At 39.3% G+C, this 18,752-nt stretch overlaps 1 long non-coding RNA gene across 1 annotated transcript; it reads right to left on the bottom strand.

Moving 5' to 3' along the window:
* Positions 1 to 2,014: 2,014 nt before the first annotated feature.
* On the bottom strand, positions 2,015 to 10,839 carry LOC132385204 (uncharacterized). The gene is made up of 2 exons (XR_009509110.1): positions 8,938 to 10,839; positions 2,015 to 7,618 (listed from the first exon to the last, which is right to left on the bottom strand). It is a non-coding gene; the product is annotated as an uncharacterized LOC132385204 (long non-coding RNA).
* Between the last annotated feature and the right edge of the window lie 7,913 nt (positions 10,840 to 18,752).

Genomic DNA, 18,752 nt, shown 5'->3' with positions numbered 1-18,752 from the left:
TTACTTAATAAATTTCTGTCCCCAGGCTTACTATTATAACAGTGGATCCACTTTCATTTGCAGGACTTTTGATTGGTCATTGGCTTTGCCAGCTTTGTTGAAATTGGAGAGCAATGCAAGGCACACTCAATAAATTCAATAACCATAATTAACCAATCAATGAAAGACCACACCAATAGGGTGGTCAACCAGTGCGCAAAAGACAACAAACTATGCAAAAACAAAAAGAAAGAAATAATAGTAAATAAATAAGCAATAAATATCAGAACATGAGATCTCATTATTATTAAGAGTTCCAACGGGCCACAGCTGGCACTTTATGGGATCAATTGTTCACTTTCTTTGGAAGGACTGAGGTCAGTTGCTTCTTCTAATTCCTTGTACTCTCATGTTGTTAAGGTCATGCCCTCCTGACCTGATTAAGAGGATGCTGAGAACAGAAAATATTTATTTTGCTGCTTCTTGAGTTGATTGGAAAGGTGGAGCTTTGCTCCAAGTTCTTGGCTCAATTTCCTTTGCTAAGTTTTGACCTTGGATGTTGTCAGTCTGTTCATTATCTCAGAATGATAGCAATAAACAGAAACAGAGATGAGGAGAGATAGAGGGATAGACTGATGAGAGGAACATGAAGTAAAATGGGAGCATATGGAGGGTGAGAATGCAAAGCAAGAAGTGTAAATGAGGTAAGCTCCAGAGCTGTAGAACATGTCCAAGAAATTAGATTTTGCAATAGGAGAGAGCAAAACTGGGCCAGTTTTAGAAATGGACTGGCTAATTCTGACAAAGACAATTAGAAAATTAACTTGTAGAATTCAGTATTGACTCTGGAAGGCAATGTGCAAGATTGAAGATGAGGAGCTTTTCCTTGAGCTTAACTTGGTCATCACTATAGAAATATGACATCACACGTACAGAGATGATAAAAAAGCTTTTGGCACATTTTCTTTCATAAATCAAAGTATTGAGTACAGGAGATGGGATGTTATTTTGAAGTTGTATAAGACATTGCTGAAGCCTAGTTTGGAGTATTGTGTGAAGTTTTGTCACCAGCCTACAGGAAGGATGCAAATAAGGTTGAAATAGTACCGAGAAGATTTATAAGTGTGTTGCTGGGTCTGGAGGACCTGAGTTATAAGGATAGGTTGAATAAGTTAGGACTTTATATCTTGGAATGTAGAAGATTAAGAGGAGATTTGATAGATGTATACAATTATGAGTTGTATAGATAGGGTAATTGCAAGCAGGGTTTTTCTACTGAGGTTGGGTACAACCAGAGTTCATGGGTTAAAGGTGAAAGGAGAACCATTTAAGGGGAACTTCTTCACTCAGAGGGTCATGAGAATGTAGAATGAACTTCCAGCACAAGTGGTGCATGTGAGCTTGATTTCAACACTTAAGCAAAGTTTGGATAGGTACATAGATTGTAGGGGGATGGAGGGTTATGGTTTTGGTGCAGGTTAAAGGGAGTAGGCAGTTTAACTGTTTTGGCATGGGCTAGATGGGGCAAGTGGTTGTCTCTGTGCTGTACTTTTCTATGATTCGAATACAAGGGACCACAAATGGATACATTAAATTGCCAGCAGGATAAAGAATTGAAGTTCAGGGTTATTCTTGCAGACTGAACTCAGGTGTTCTTCAAAAAATGCAATCTGTACTGTATTTGTTTTCTTTAATATACCTATATAACAAGGCAAGAATTGCCTTCACTATCTCATCTCTTGTACATCGCCAGCCTGGCAGGAACAGAGCAGAAGCTTTCTCCTGTGTTGGCATTAAATGGAAGTGAATTAATACTATTGTAAGAAAGGTCAATGTCTGTTATTGCGCCCCATTTTTTAATGGCTTTAGGAAAATACAAGTAACTAATTCTCACATAGAGAGCTGTAATTTTTCTTTTTCAGGAAATGATTGCAATTGTACCGGAAAGAACAGTTCAAAGATATTTATTAAACTAAACAGGGTGTTAAATATATAAGTTATGTCTGAAGAAAAAAAAATGGTTGGACTCGCTTAGCACCTTAGTGCATGTGTTTATTAGGTACACCAAAAAGCAAACTTACAAAAATTAGCAGAAATAGTGAAAAGATAACTGCCAATACTTAGAAAAAGATATCTACCGGAAAACATAATTACAGCTCCATAATGTGAACTTCTGGCAGCCCAATCTCTCTCTCCCAGTGAGAGCGAGCCCCATTTACTAGACACCAGGACATTCTCATTTTTACTTACCCACTTTTAACTTAAAACACATGAATAAGAACATGAATCACCCCACAATGTAGTTACAACCAAATCAAAAAAGATATGAATTATAAAATCTTGAGATTTGTCTGCTTACAGACAGCTGCAAAGCAAGAAACCCAAAAGAACCCAGTTTCATGCAAATTGACTTAGTTTAGATTCTAAATATCAATGGCACAAATGTAAATGTGGACATCCAGCTTTGTAGTATTCTTTAAAGGAGGTTCATTTCTGACTGTAAATTTTAAAAAAACATTTTGCGTTTAGACTTTTTTGTTACAGTTGTTGCTTAACTGAGTACAACAACATCCTTTATATTACTATATAACTTTAGATATTAAGTGTCTCTGAAACCTTTGCCAGCACTTTATCCTTAATTCTGAACACTCTTGAGATCAGAAAATGTTTCGCTTATCCATGAATCCATGCTGGATGCCAATGAATACCAGATTTTGCACTGTATATTAAGTGAGGAAGGCGTATCATTTTTACTGTGAGAATGCAATTGGTTTCCTGCCAAGTGAATCTCAATGCTAATCATCGAAACACAGCTGCTCCATTCCATTTACATGATGGGGAAAAAAAATCTACCCCCTGTTATTGACTAACAAAGGCTCCAAAAACATCCTTGAATCTGGGGTGGTAAGACTTATCACTGGAATTATCAAAACAAATCTCCAAAGTCCAATGCACTGTTTATTTATGTTAGCTGTGGTTACTTATGTCTCCATTCTGGCAGGATTACCATGGGAAGTGAAGGGCTTTTAGTAATTATACTTGGGTCACCTTCTCTCTTTGCTTCTTAGTTTAAACATTATAATTATTGACAGATTTTGCTAACAGTAAAGAGTTCAGGAGTTCAATGTTAATTTAGTTGTGCTTACAATTAATATAGAAAGTTACATCTCTGTATAGAATGCATTGAAAACTGAAATGCATTGAATGCATTTTTTTCAATGTTACAGTAATGCAATCTCAAGATATTTAAATAGGCAGCTTTAGATTTTTTTGCATTTAATATTACAGGTTAAGCTTGCTGCATGTGTGATATGTTTCATCTACTTCAAAGCATTTTAACTGTAAGAAAAACTTGTGTTTGTCAGTTTTGTTCCTCTGGAATAGCTTCCGTGAATTAGCACACACAATATGTTGGAGGATCTTAGCAGGCCAGGCAGCATTTATGGAGGGGATTAGACTCCACTCGGGGCCCCAAACAGTCCTTCCAGGTGAAGCAACATTTCATCTGCTAATCTTTTGGGTTTGTCTACAGTATCCAGCGCTCCCACGCAGCCTCTTCTACATTATTGAGACCCGGCGTACAGTAGATTGGGGAACAGCTTTCTTGAAAATCTTTGCTCCATTTGCGAAAAGTAGGATTTCTCAGTAGCCAACCATTTTAATTCCAATGTCCATTCCCATTCCGGTATGTCGGTCCACAGCCTTCTCTACTGCCATGATGAGGCCACTCCCAGGTTGGAGGAACAACATCTCATATTCTTTCTGGGTATCTCTGACCTGAAGGTGTGAATGTCAATTTTTCTAACTTCTGATCATTTTCTCCCTCCCCTTTCCACTCCTCTTCAATTCTCCACTTTGTCCTCCCTTATTCCTCTTCTTCTCCTCACCTCCTACTACCTCCCCCTCATGCCCCTTGTTCTTTCCTTTCTCTCATGGTCCACTCTCCTATCCTTTCAGATTCTTTCTTCTCCAGCCCTTTAACTTGTTCACCTATCACCTCTTAGCTTCTTACTTCATCCCCCTCGCCAACTTGACTTCACCTATCACTTTCTGAATTGCACTCTTTCTCCTCCCCTCACCTACTTGTTCTGGCTTCTTCTCCTTCCTTTCTAATCCTGATGATGGGCCTTGGCCAAAAAGAAGGACTGTTTATGCCCCTCCATAGATGCTGCCTGATCTGCTGTTCCTCCAGCATTTTGTGTGTGTTGCTTGGATTTCCAGCATCTGCAGAGTCCATGTGTTCTGTGAATTCATTTTGGCTCAATTTCTTGTTTTTCGCAGATGAGTATTCATCATATGATAGCAGGGTTAAAAGACATTAACTTCAGAACAGGGGGCAGAATGAACCTAATGTCTGCACTCTCCTGTGCCATCAGGATGGCAAAGTATGAGTATGCACAGAAAATACACAGACACTTCTGTGACATCAAGGACACCAAGTGGCTCATGTGGCAAGATATACAAACTATAACTGAATATGTCCATCCTGCGTGTTGACAGTGACAGCTCTGTTCCTGATAGGCTGAATGCTTTTTATGCACAATTTGACCAATTGAATGATGTGATATTGAGGAAAGCCCCTTCTCTTCCTGAAGAACAGAATCCCTGTCTGTCCACAACTGAGGTGAAGAAGACCCTAGCCAGGGTAAACACCTGCAAAGCTGTGGGGCTGAACAACATACCTAGTCAGGCGCTGCGAGATGGTGTGGCCCAGCTAACAGAGGTCTTAGTAGACATCCTTAATTTCTTTCTGAAACAGCCCATTTCTCATGCAGGCTTCAAGGCAGCCACCATCATTCTGGTGCCCAAGAGAGCAGCAGATAACTGGCCTAAATGATTGCTGCCCAGTGGCACTGACTTCAATGATTATGAAGTATAATATTTTTGTTTATGTGTAATATATATTGTTTGAGTGCACCACAGTCCAGAGGAATGTTGTTTTGTTTTGTTGTATGTATGTACAGTCAGATGACAATAAACTTGAACATTCTATTGTTTTGGAGTAATGACATTTTGCATTAAGGTCCTAACAAAAGTTTTCTCAGCACCAATTCAATTGTGCACTGTAATTGCTGAGATTGTTTGTACTGGTTTCTGAGCCTTATTCGTAAATATAAATTTGAAACTATATTTTCTGAATCGGAAAGTTTATTTCACAACACAATATAAAGAAAGGGCAAAGTGAGGTCTTAAAATCAATAGGAAGTAATTTGCAGTCACTGACAACGTAGAAAGAGAATCTTCCTCTCCGTAGTTGTGCACCACTAGGGCAAGAAGTCAGCATGTTGAAGCCCACTGATGCCTCATTGCCTTGCCTAGAATAATCAGCTCTCAGTGAGTCTGCTCCTCCACACCATGAATGCTAGCGAGGTTGTTCCTTTGAAGCACAACTGAGATTCAGTCTCTCAGCATTGACAAGCTCACCCTTAATGGTGAGAATCTCACCTGATGCTCTCAGAAACACTTAATTAGTCTTTACCAAGACGTCAGAGAGAGTGCTGGCTTTATACACACCCTGTTACTGGGAATTTTCATTCAGTTTTAATCTGCATTCACAGATGAAGACTCATTTCTCCCTGCTGATCATCTGTGGAAGGCTATGTGTGCATTCCGGAATAGTACTGTAGAAGCCTGGACATGATCTAACCTCTGTGTTGCACAGTGAATGGTGAAATGGAATTGCCAGTCGGCTATATCCAGTCACTTGTTTTCTCCTCTTTTCCCTGCAACTTTAAAGATATTTTGCTCAAACTTTTGCAAGTTTCAATGAAGGATCATTTCATTCACTTTTTCTGTTTTTCCACTCTGTACATAAGCTGCCAGTCTTGCCATGCATTTCCACCATTTACATGTTTTCATTATCTCAGATTTTCAATGTTTATAGTAGCTTGCTTTTGTGTTAATCACAGGTAACCATTGATTGGTCCATTAGAATTGCCCTTTTGATCAACAGGAGGGATATTTTATAAATAAAATGAATGCAAAGAGCCATGCGGGTGATCCATATTAGATGATTGATGTTGTTTGCCTTGCTTTCATTCCTTTTGAGAGTGAAAATCTTTTCCCTATATCTCATTATGGTAGCTTCTTTGAGATGGCTGACTTAATAAATCCCATTCAATACACTTGAGGAGATTGAATGTATCTTTATAATGTTAGTCCAAATTTGAATGGAGGGAAAAAGTAATGTGGTTCATTGTTTGACTTTTCTTCTATCATAAGATCAGAAGAGAGGGTGTTCATTGATGAACATTCTGCCAACAGCATCCCAGAGGTCAGACATGAAACCAAAGCAGAATGGCCTTATAGATAAAACAGCTTCTAGACAAGGTTAGGTGCTGGCTCAACTGTGGTGAGTGATAGCCAAAGTTCCCTCTAATTTGTAATGACCAGTGTGGGCAAAAATCCTGTGCTGTGCAATTTTTTTGCCCAGTTTCAACATGTGTGCACTGAATTATATATATATATATATGTCTTCATTTTAAAAGCTAAAAAGAACTTTGATCTCCTCTGGGTTTGATCATCTTTGCTCTCATTCATCTGCACTCTCACAAAATGCATGTAGCAGGCCTGCAGCGAGTAATGAATGATTTTCTCGCTGGAGCTTTGGCATGCCGTCCATATGTGACTTGTTTGCAAAATGATGCTTTCAAAAGTTGTTTCCAAATATCACTCCATTTCTTCCCACTTGCAAATTCTCCAGCAACTTTTGCATTGTGACAATACACACCCCGGTTTCTGTATTGTACATAAACATTTCTCGTAGCTGTGTGTTTCTGACCTCATGGAGCTTTTGATGTAGCAGTTTCTACTGTTTCATTAAGCCATTCCACTTTAAATGAACTAGCATTTTTTGTGCTCCACTCCCTTTGCTTCTTTGGAATTTGACATTTCTTCAATAAAAAGAAAATAGATAAACCAGTTCTAAAACCTGCAGACAAATCATCGCAAACTCCACGTTGTCAACACCATTCCCATTAGAAACTAGAAAAGGAAATGTGATTGTGTACGATCATGAACTACACTTAACATGCCAATGAGATAAAAGGTGACAACCTTTTGTGTCCAGTTTAAATTCCTTTGTGCACTAGTAACAAAAGATGAGTCCGTGCACACACCTTAGAGGAAACATTGGTGACATCTCAGGTCTTCATCGCCATTTAAGGAACAAGCCAAGAATGTGATAGAATATTCTTTACTGATGGTCATGGTTCTAACAATATTCAAGAAACTCATTTAATTGATGCCCATCTACCATTGTTAAAAACACCTTGCCTACAGTATTGTACTATTTACAAAATGCACTGCAGTTACTTTTCTAAGCTATCCTGGCATTTATCATCATGAAGGACAAACAAAGAAATCCAGTAGTTTCCACTCAAAATCTAAACATCATTCTGACTTTGAAATGTATCATTGATCCTTCATAGTTATTAAACCTAAATCCTGGATGTGTCAACTCACTTGACTTGATGAACGGTATCATCCTAAGATGTTAACTGCTTATTCCCCTCCATGGATGTTGCCTGATCTGCAGAGCTCCTCCAGAATTTTGTGTGTGTTGCTCATCTCAAAAGTACTGTGCATCTGTTTTTGATGGTGGCTCAGTGCCATCTGCGTGTAGGTAATTCCCTGCATCCTGAAAAAAATGAATAAATAAAAACAGTCTGCTGTTTAATCTTGAGCAGTAATTTGGGTTAATTTGGTTTGCATTTTATTCATGGATAAGATCACCTCATGCCAACCCCCTCTCTTGGATGGGAAGACCAGGTATCAGAAGTGACTCAGAATACAGACATGGGGTCAACATCATGATTCTTCTCTGCATTAATTGGGTTCTCTTAATGACTTTGTGAGCAGACATGAATGTTGTATTCACAAACAAGAGAAAATCTGCAGATACTGGAATTCTGAGCAACACACACAAAATGCTGGAGGAACTTAGCAGGCTAGGTAGCATCTAGGAAAAGAGTACAGTCGAAGTTTCAGGCCGAGACCCTATGGCAGGACTGGACTTTGAATGTTGAATTCATTGGACAATATGGTCAGAGCAGTTTAAAGTTTAAGCATAGAATCCTGTGATCAATATTCTATTTTGGTTGTGCATATCAACTTCTCATTTTCCTTCTTGATTGCATTGGTTGGGCATTTCAAAACTTGTTTAAATTTCCCTCTTAGCTACTTGCCAGTAATTAGTGTGGAAGGAATAAGCCAAATGGTCATCTTTACAGTGATCTCAGCACTATTCATAAAATGTATACAGCATCTATGTTTCATTCCTCGATGACTACTCGAAATGGAGGAGCTCCATTTGGGATGGCATTGAAAACCTTGAGTCCAGTTGTTGGGAGTACACAGAAGCCTAGCGCAAATGGAGGAAGGAAGGCAAAGTCTCCCAAGCTGCCTGCCCAAACACTTCTTTGCCCCACCTGTATCAGGATCTGCAGGCTCCACATTTGGCTTTGTCAATGATCTCAGAAGTCTTAAAGGAGTGAGGCTTTAAAGCAAGTCATCCTGCATCCTAAAGGACTGCCGAAGAAGGTGGCCGGCTAGCTGTGACTAGTGGGGTACCACAAGAATCAGTGTTTGGAGTACAGTAATTTATGGACTATAAACATGTTTTTCGAGCTTGCTTGTGAGAGTTGATGAGGATGCAAAGAGAATTTATGGTTTTATGAATATACTCAGTCAGTGGGCAACAACATGGAAGGTGGAGCACAAGCAGAAAAATATAAAGTTTGCTGAGTTATTTTTTTAAATGGTGAAAGGCTGGAAAATATTGAAGTTCTAAGGGACTTAGCTATTCTTGTGTACAAATCACTGAAAGCTACCATGCAAGAGCAGTCGATTTGGTAATCAAATGGTAAATTGGCCTTTATTGCAAGAAGATTTGTGTACAAGAATGAAGATGTCACCATTTGTTACAACACCTAGAGGAATATTTACAATATTGATTACCTTTCTTAAAAACGTTGTACTTGCTATAGAAAATACAATGAGGATTACTCAGCATGGTTCCCGGAGTGATGGATCTGTCATATAAGGAGACGCTGATTAGGTTAGCCATTATTGCTTAGAGTTTAACAAAATGAGAGGTGACCTGGATGAAAACAAAGGTCTTGCAGGTCTTGAGAGGCTGCAGGGAGGATGTTTCTGTCCCTCGATGAAGGAGCCTAAAATTCAATATCACAATCTCAAAATAAAGGGTGGACCATTCAGGACACAAATGATGAGACTTTTTTCAGTAATGGTGGTGAATCTTTGGAATTCTTTTCCCTGAGATTCTGTGGAGAATGAGTTGGTCATTTTAAATTGAAACAGGGCTCAATAGATTTCTGGATATTGAAGGGAAAGAGGTTTGGGCAAAACGTGGTGTTGAAGTAGATTTGTCATTATGTTATTGAACAGCCGGATAGACTTGGGGCAAAATGATGTACCAGCCCTGGACTTATTACATTCTATTCCCCATGTATTACTTCACAATCATATGTTTTCACTGCTTCCTTTAACTTACTGTTATTTGAAGATGCAAACAGCTTGAGTCAAACCTCTGTTCCAGTTCTAATGACTATACACAATTTGAAGTCTGAGTCAAGATTGTCCGACAGCGGTTATTGTTTGAAGTATTTATTTTCCCCTTCTAGTTAACCAAGAGAGCAGAAATGATAGTATATGTGATAAATTCATTTAAATGTTACTCATTCTTTTCCTTTCACCGTATGACTCTGTTTAGTAAACTTTTACACCTTGCAGCATGTATAGAGTTAACTCCTAAAGCTACACTGTATTTAGCAGAAACTCATCCATTTAAACCGGTTTGTTTGTCTACTAGATTTTCCTTAATGTGCTGGTTTGTTTTAGCACAGAAGATCTGAGGTGTTGATTGGTGAATCATCATAAGGAGCTGTTCTTTACAATCTCAAATATCTCACGGTATTGTTATAAATAGTCCCATGCTCCCTCACTGTGAGATTTTGCTTGTTTAAGGCGTTGTCCTATTCAAACTGCACAGCAGGGTGCGAAGGGGATTCCACAAGGCTCTCTAGCCACACATCATGAGAAAAGTTCCCAACCTGGGCTTGGTCCTTCATTAGAAAGGAGGGAAGCATTTGCACTATGCTAATAGAGTTGGAGTTATTTGGATGTCTGCCCTTCAGTCATTTCTTTGGATACTGTACTTTTGATCAGAATGGGTGGAGCAGAAATCAAACGGTTTATTGTGGAGGCCATTCAGTACAGAACGGTAAAGTGGGAATATGCACACTAATTTGAAGTTGACTGCTCTTGGAGAGGTGCATGAAGTTAATGAATATTACACCCCTGTGTGTGTATGTGCATCTTGTAATGTGTATAATAATTATTGCCTGGAACGGAGTGCTGGGTGGTCCCGCAACCCTGATGCCTTCATCCACAGTCCACGTCCCTGAACAGGAGGAACGTGAGAGGGAGGGCCGCAGAAACCTGTCAATTTATCAGTTCCATACCACTTGAATTTTCTTTTCATGTGGCCATTGATATTTCAAAACTGCTTTAGCATCTCCAAGTTGCCGTTGGAGGTTATTTCCATTTCCAAGAGGTACTTAGGCCTTGACCAAAATTGTGACGTCTTGGATGCTGGCAAGAACAGAGAGGGAAGTGAGTTGAGGTTGGTTCATTATATCGACACTTGAACTTATCCAACAGAACACAACTACAACTTTCCCCCGAAGAGTTTGCTGGAAATGGTAGAGTTCATCCTGCATTTTTAAAGTTTGCCTCAGAATTACCAAGTATTGGTCAAACCATTGTTTGTAAATTAAAAATTATATGCTGACTCCTATTATTTTACGATATTAGAGATTTTAATTGATTATAAGTACAATTTGTATGCTATGACTGTTTTTGGAAAGAATATCTACTTTTCAATTTCTCACCCTTTGGTGAATATGAGCTAATCAGCTCAAGTAGATTCCAAGTCAAAGTCGAGTTTATTGTCATATGCACAGATATGATGACAAATACTCTTGCTGCAGCATCACAGGCACATAGTATCATATAAAAAGCATCTGCAACAAAGCCATAACCATAAATTATACACCATTTTCACACGAAAGGACACAATTGGGACAAACACAAAACAAAGTCTATTCTAGTGCAAGGTGACCAAAGTCACTAAACTATAGTGATTAGGATTTTACCATTTTTTTTTTAGCTGTTCTGGAACATGAATGTGTGGGACTTCAGGCTTCTGTGCTTGCCCAATGATAGCTGTAAGAAGATGGCATGGCTTGGAATGTGGGATCCTTGATGGATGTTGCGTCCCTGAGGCAGTATCTCCTACCGGGATACTACCAATGGTAAGGAGGAGGCACATGTCTGGCATGTATTGGGCAGAGTCCACGTCTCTCTGCAGTTTCTAGTATTCCTGCACATTCGAACTGTAACCAGTTCGGTTACACTGCACAGTACTTCTCCACAATGCTGCAGTTCAGTGATCAACTAAGTGCTTGACGATATACCATTTAAAATGTCTATTTCATTTATAGTTCTCCTTCTGAAAAACCCTTACTTTGAGTATTTTGCCTATTGTGAGCAGTACAATGACTTAGAGCAAATTTTTACTTGGCTTCATATCACTCCAACTTGAAACCAAAGCTGAAGACACAAAAGTCTGCAGGTGCTGGAATCTGGAGCTATTAAGAACTCAACAGGGCAAACAGCACCTGCAAAGGCAAAGGAGCATTGTCATTTTGGATTGAGGATTCATTCAGATTTGTATAGACAAAGGAGAGCAAGTCCATGTTGTTCACTTGGATTTTTAGAAGGTCTTTGACAAGGTGCCACACAAGGCTGCTTAACAGATAGTAGCCCATGGTATTACAGGAAAGATGCTGGCATGGATAGAAGATTGGCTGATTGGCAGGAGGAAAAGAGCAGGAATAAAGGGAGCCTTTTTTGGTTGGCTATCAGTCACTAGTGGTGTCTCACAAGGGGACGGTGTTGGGACTGATTCTTTTCATATTGTACATCAATGATTTGGATGACGGAATTGATGACTTTGTGGCCAAGTTTGCAGATGATATGAAGATAGGTGGAGGAGCAGGCTGTGTTGAGGAAGCAGGGAGTCTGCGGCAGGGCGTAGATTAGGACCATGGTAAAGAAGTGGCAGATGGAGTATAGTGTAGGTAAGTGTATAGTCATGCACTTTGGTAGAAGGAACAAAGGTGTAAACTATTTCCTAAATAGGGAGAAAATTCAAAAATCAGAGGTGCAAAAGGACTTGAGAGTCCTTGTGCAGGATTCCCTAAGGGTTAACTTGCAGGTTGAGTCTGTGTTAAGGAAGGCAAACGCAATGTTAGCACTCATTTCCAGAGGACCAAAATATAAATGCAAAGAAGTCATGCTGCGGCTTTATAAGGCATTGGTCAAACTGCATTTGGAGTGTGGTGAGCACTTCTGAGCCCTTTTGCTGAGAAAGGATGTACTGGCATTGGAGAGGGTTCAGAGAAGGTTCTCGAGAATCATTCTGGGAACGAAAGGGTTAACATATGAGGAGTGCTTGATAGCTCTGGGCCTGTAATCACTGGAGTTAAGAAGAATGAGAGGGATCTTACTGAAACCTATCAAATATTGAAAGGCCTAGACCAGGGGTCGGCAACCTTTACCACTGAAAGAGCCATATGGACCCGCTTCCCACAGAAAAGAAAACACTGGGAGCCACAAAACCCATTTGACATTTAAAATGAAATAACACTGCATACAATGGTTTTTTTTTGCCTTTATGCTATGTATAAACAAACTATAATGTGTTGCATTTATGAAATCGATGAACTCCTGCAGAGCAAACAAAATTACATTTCTGCATGCAACAAAAACATTTTGAACTCCGAAAAAAAGACGTTGGGTTGAAGGTTACTACATCGTTAGCCTACCTTGGATCGAAAAATTAAAAGAAATCGCGCACTGGCGGGTGTCAGGCATTGGCAGTGGTGACGTATATTAATAGCGATAAAAACACGTAGCGGTGTGCTACACGCAGCGCTAAAATAACGACACGGAGTGGGTAAACTGCAGTCAAAGATAACTTTATTCAAACTACACAGCCTTGCTTTTAAGTCTCTCTCAACCTGCCCCCCGCCCCCCGTGGGCGCGGATGCTCCAAAAGACATGTACTCACAAACCCCCGTAGGCTATCACCCTTAGCCAGAACGCTGGCAAATTGTGAGCCGGTTTGGATGTGCCAGGAAATGGGTTGCCACAACGTTTTATTTAGATTGTACAAGATCACCATAATCTTCAAATTTAGAATTACATTTCAAAAACTAACAAACTAACATAAAATACATTTTAATTAAACACTCACCATTTATTTTCCAAAGCCACGGGGAGCCGCAGCACAGAGTTGAAAGAGTCGCATGCAGCTCCGGAGCTGCGGGTTACCGACCCCTGGCCTAGACAGAGAGGATGTGGAGAGGATGATTCCTATAGTGGGTGAGTCTAGGACCCGAGAACACAGCCTCAGAACAGACAGATGTCCATTTAGAACAGAAATGAGGAGGAATTTCTTTCACCCAAGGATAGTGAATTTGTGGAATTCATTGCCACAGATGGCTGTGGAGATTAAGTCATTGGGTATATTTAAAGGGTAGTTTGTTGGTGTGGAATGTGGTAAACCATGTATACCTGTCTGGACACGTCCTGCTCCTGTGGCTCCTCCCACAGACCCCTGTATAAAGGCGATTGAGGCACTGCTCCTCCCTCAGTCTTCAACATGGTCTTCAACCTTTTTCGCTGTTAATAAAAACCTATTGTTCACTTCCAGTCTCCTAGAGTTATTGATGGTGCATCAGTTGGTTTCTTGATTCATCAGGGCATCAAAGGTTACAAAGAGAAGGCTGGAGAATGGGGTTGAGAGGAATAATAAGTCAGCCATAATGGAATGGTGGAGCTGATGAGATGGGTTGAATGGCCTATTTCTGATCCTGTCTTCTGGTGTTATGGTCTAATTTAGGGTTTCGAACTGCATTGTTGACTATCTCTTTACTGCTCAGATACTGCTTGACTTGATGAAATGGTCTTGCAGTTGATTTTTGGTACAGTACCCTTCCTGTTTAATATTGGTTTTCATCTCCTTAGAAATGGCTTGTTTAAGGTTTAATGTGAGATGAAAGGTTAAATTTGCTTTTGCCACGTATAATGAGATTTCATACTGCTAACCAGTTAATCTTTTGACTGGATCACTCATGTATGTGATATCAGACTCTTACTTCCAACTTAATCTTGTGCATATGAATTTAATTTGGATTTGGTTCATTTTTGAATCTATTTAATCCAACTCCATTTATTGACTGAAGCTGAAACGAATTCTTTTGCCAGTTGTTCAAAACTATCTTAAGAATGGATTCATCTTCAAGCTATTAAAAGAGGAGATTTTGCTAGATCTACGCATAAAGATGTTGGACTATTTTTAAAAACTGTGTACTTGTTTGATTGACTATGTTCAGATGTAGTTGAATGGTTGTGTTAATAGCATTGACTGTGTTCTCTGCTTGGTGCTATTCTACATATAGATTCCACAGCGGATGAGTAAAATGAACATATGTACAAAACAATGATTATTGAAACAGCTGTAATACTGTAATGTTTTTGAACAGCTGCTTTTTATTATTGTTTTGAAAAAATTAAGAATATTTTGGTTCAGATCCCATTTGCCACCCAGAACTGCGTCTGTAAAATAAAATTATATGAGATGATATTCTTTCTCATTGTCTCGTGGCTAATTTTTAACATCTTGCAGACACTTTGATCTGTCTAAGAGTTTTTGCTACGTAGTTTTATTATATCTGCATTTAAATTTTTCTTCCCTGTATGAAGTCAAATCTTTCTTGGCACCTGTTTTTCTCTGTTTGAGAAGGTGAAATAAATTATTTTCTACTATTTTCAGATGTATCTTACAGACAATACGGTTAGAGATGCTGAAGTTTACTACAGAATTACTTCAAAGATAATTATACTGAAAAAGAGAGTAACCAATCTTGAAATTATACTCACAGGAGGTCAATTCATGTTCTGCCATTTGACATTGGGTCAATACCTGTTACCAAAGCTGAGATGCCCATGATCACTGCTGATGAATGTGGATTTAATATTTACACTTTCTGATTGACAGTTTGCTAACTGAAGCTATTAAGTTGTGAAGGGCATGCGGTTCCTGGGTTATGTGAGATATTATAGTATCAAGAGGGGGTCAGAAGGTTGCCCACAGAATGGTCAAAAAATGGTGGCTAAGCCATGTTTGTAGGTGTGCCAGTGTCAAGCACGTAGAATGCCCCTGGATGTCTCTGACATTCAGGAATATTAAAACATGTTTATGTATCCATGTTACAAACACACTCTAAGGTATTTTACAATTTTAATATATTTCTGAGAATTTTATAATTATGCAATCTTTTGTCATGTCTGAGAGAGGTGAGTAGGAACGGGTGGAATGACAGGATGCCTTTATGTATTTCATGATAACATTTGGGCTTGGCAGTGGTTCTCCTGCTTGAGCTTGTGTCTAATTCTTTGTGGACCTTCACAGATTGCTGAAGATTTTCCTGGAATATGTGGTCCTAGTGGTCCTATGTATTCCAAATGCCAAGGATAAAATTGCTTCTACAAAAGATATGGTGTCCTGTTTCCTTTGACATGCTAACCTTCACAGTCTATAGATTTGGAAGCTTAAAAAAAATTCATTTTCCAAAAATCCAGAAAGGAAGGAACCTTGATATATTACAAACTGGCAAGTGGGATTAGCTTTCTTTTAAATTGGCAGGTATCGACTTGATGAACCAAATGAATATTCTAATCCTAACCCTTTTCAGTACACACCTAGTGAAATCACAGCAATAACCCACACCATGATTCTAGCCCTTTTGAAAGAGGTGCACCAACAGTGCATTAAGGGTTGCTTCATTGCAGGTCAGTGGAGCCAGATGTATGAGATCTTCAGATGTGCTTTGATAATAAAGAGAATGATACCCTCTTCATTGTAAACAATAGGGCCACAACATCATGTTCTCAATTGGTTTCTCAGCTGAAATTGTGGTGGCCTTGTAATTTGGCTTATTGCTGTCACATGTGCCAAGATGCAGTGAAAAATTTTGTGTTGCTTGCCATCCATCCAGATAGTTTCAAAATATAATAACATCAAGTAGTACAAGGGAAAAACAAAAACAGTGCAGAAAAGAGTTCACAGAGTAACAATGCTGATAGAAAATAAGGTGCCAGGGCCAAGGTCAGGTACATTGGGAATTCAAGAGTTCATCTCAAGTGTTGGGGGGAGTTGTGAAGGGGCTGATGTCTGGAAGTACAAAATGATAGTAGGTTGTGATGGTGGGCTGAGGCTTGATGAAGGTAGGTGGGGGTTGAATGGGGTCTCAGAGGCCAGGGATCATGGTGGTTAACCAGACTTTGGAAGGTAAGAATCAAAACACAAAGGCTAGGATGTGCATTAGATGCCGGTGATTAGGGGAGCTGTGGGAATGCTGCAATCAGGAGTTGTGGAGGAATGCAGCGGTCCTATGGTCTGAGCAGTTCTATTTAGGGTCAGCTAGGATACAAAAGTAAGTAGAAGGATATAAATTTCATAGGTCTTCCTGCTTTACACAGTGTTAATCTACTCCCTCCAACACAGCACTCCATATTTTTTCATCCATGTGCCTAGCTAAATGTCCTTAATGTATCTGCTTCCTCCATCACCCCGGCATCTAAAATGCTCTGTATTAAAAAGCCTGCCTCTGACCTCCCCTCTACACTTCCCTCCCAGCACCTGAAAGTTATTCCCCCATGAATTAGCAGCCTTTGCTTTCTTCATCAGTGAAGCTTGGCGATTAAAAGATTGGCACGAGCCTGAGACATGACAGGAAGAGGCTGGTTGCACTTATCACTGCATTGTAAATTTAGCAAAAAACATTGCAACTGCTGTTTTGTCATACAATTGACTTTGGTCTAGTTATGTTGAAATAATGTGATCCTTTTGGGCCTCTATAGGAAAATTTATCCTCGTTTTTCATATTGCTATTTTCTTATATGCAACCACATTTAATGTAGCTTTGTCTTTTTGCGGACTGTCGGAATAAAATGAAATCTTGGCCGGTCTTGCTGTGCTGAGCTCACCCTGGAATGATTAACTGGAACAAATGATGAGATTACCATCTGCAGTACTACACTGTTCCTACAGTGGCAAGGGGATGATTATTGTTACTGGAAGGGAGGCCCACTTTAAGCACTCTCCAAAGGTGGAGGCTCAATAAATCCATAACTACTTGCAATATATTGTGCTGTGTTTGCAGAGTAGCTGAGAATAACCTTGTGGAAATGCTGGTGTGCAAAAAGCAAGCAAGGCAAATAACAAGTATTCCAAGAGGAGTAAAACATGGGTTGAAGGGGATGTTGTTAATATTGGAGTAATAAGGAAATGAGAATAATATTTTACTTAGAACTTTGCAACATAATGATGTATTATGAAAGTTACAGTTTTGTCCTCCAATTCACCATGTGTTAGATATTATTTAATTTGGAGGGGTCAGGTGCTTTGCACCGTCTGTTCAGCATCTGCAATATTGATAACTGCGACGAATGTTGATTAATGTAACTGTAACATTGACTTTATAGTCAGTGAACAGCTTAAACATCACAAATCAAAATGCACAGCTCTTCAGGCTTTGATGGCAGTTTTCTCGGAAAAGAAAATGTGCACCGCATTTCTGGCAGACTAAAGACCATTGTGTACTAGGGAAATAGGGTGGGTAGAGTGAGAAAGGGAAGCAGCTTGAGGAGGAAATACTTCCTGGCTTGATATATGAGGATGCTTTGATGCTGCAGCTCCTTAATACAATGTGTCATGATACTGATTTAGTATTAAATGTGTATTTCTTTATTTGAATCCAAGTATACCTTATGGAATACACATGCATTTGAAAAGAATACTTGAAGGAAAATAACTCGTTCAATTAAAGTTTACTAAATATTGCACGGAGATTTACTGTGAGAATAAACTAAGCAAAGCTCAGCTGTACAACTGTGTGTGATAGCAGCTGAAAACCTTAGGTGTGAATGTTAATCTGCACTGCATTAACTAAACTCATCTGCCAAGGCAATTGGGTGCTATAATGAGCCTCAGTGGAGTGGAAACATTGGCTGTGTTCCTGATCACCACTCTGATTGCCTCCGGAGAAATGTCAGTATCTGAATGGCAGATAACAGCTGAGTCAAGCCTGAAATCAGTCCACACCCACAGCACTTTCCAGTAGCCTGACATGGCTCTGGTTGTGAGTTTACACAGAAAGATGCTCTCATAATATGGAACTGCAGGGCAATTTGGAACGATGGAGCTAATCTGAAAATGTCAAACAAAATATACAATTGTTATTTAAAATACATCATAAATGTTTACATTCATTAGTCGTGTAGTGTAAATATATTTTCAGCAACTATCAATCATACAAATACTTCCAACTTGATGAAAGTGGCTAATAACTGCTGCTTAGAATTTGGAAGCAAGTACCCCATGCATTAATATGAGATTTTTGGCAGATCGGAGTATAATCTAATAAAAATGAAAAGGGAATTTTAAAAATCTTATTTTGATTCTTATTTGATTCATTCTATCTTCTCTTCATCAGGTTCCAAAGAGCTTTATATTTCAAAACAGGATGTAGTCTCCATTGTGATTTAGGAAACTTAGCAGTTAGATTGTGCATTACAAGCTTGTACGAGTGGTGGTATGTTAATGAAAACCCTGTTTTGTT

Source organism: Hypanus sabinus, chromosome 2 (assembly GCF_030144855.1).
Source record: "Hypanus sabinus isolate sHypSab1 chromosome 2, sHypSab1.hap1, whole genome shotgun sequence".
In the NCBI taxonomy this organism is placed as follows: domain Eukaryota; kingdom Metazoa; phylum Chordata; class Chondrichthyes; order Myliobatiformes; family Dasyatidae; genus Hypanus; species Hypanus sabinus.
Note: the sequence above shows the minus strand (reverse complement) of the source record. Positions and strands in the feature narration are given on the sequence as shown.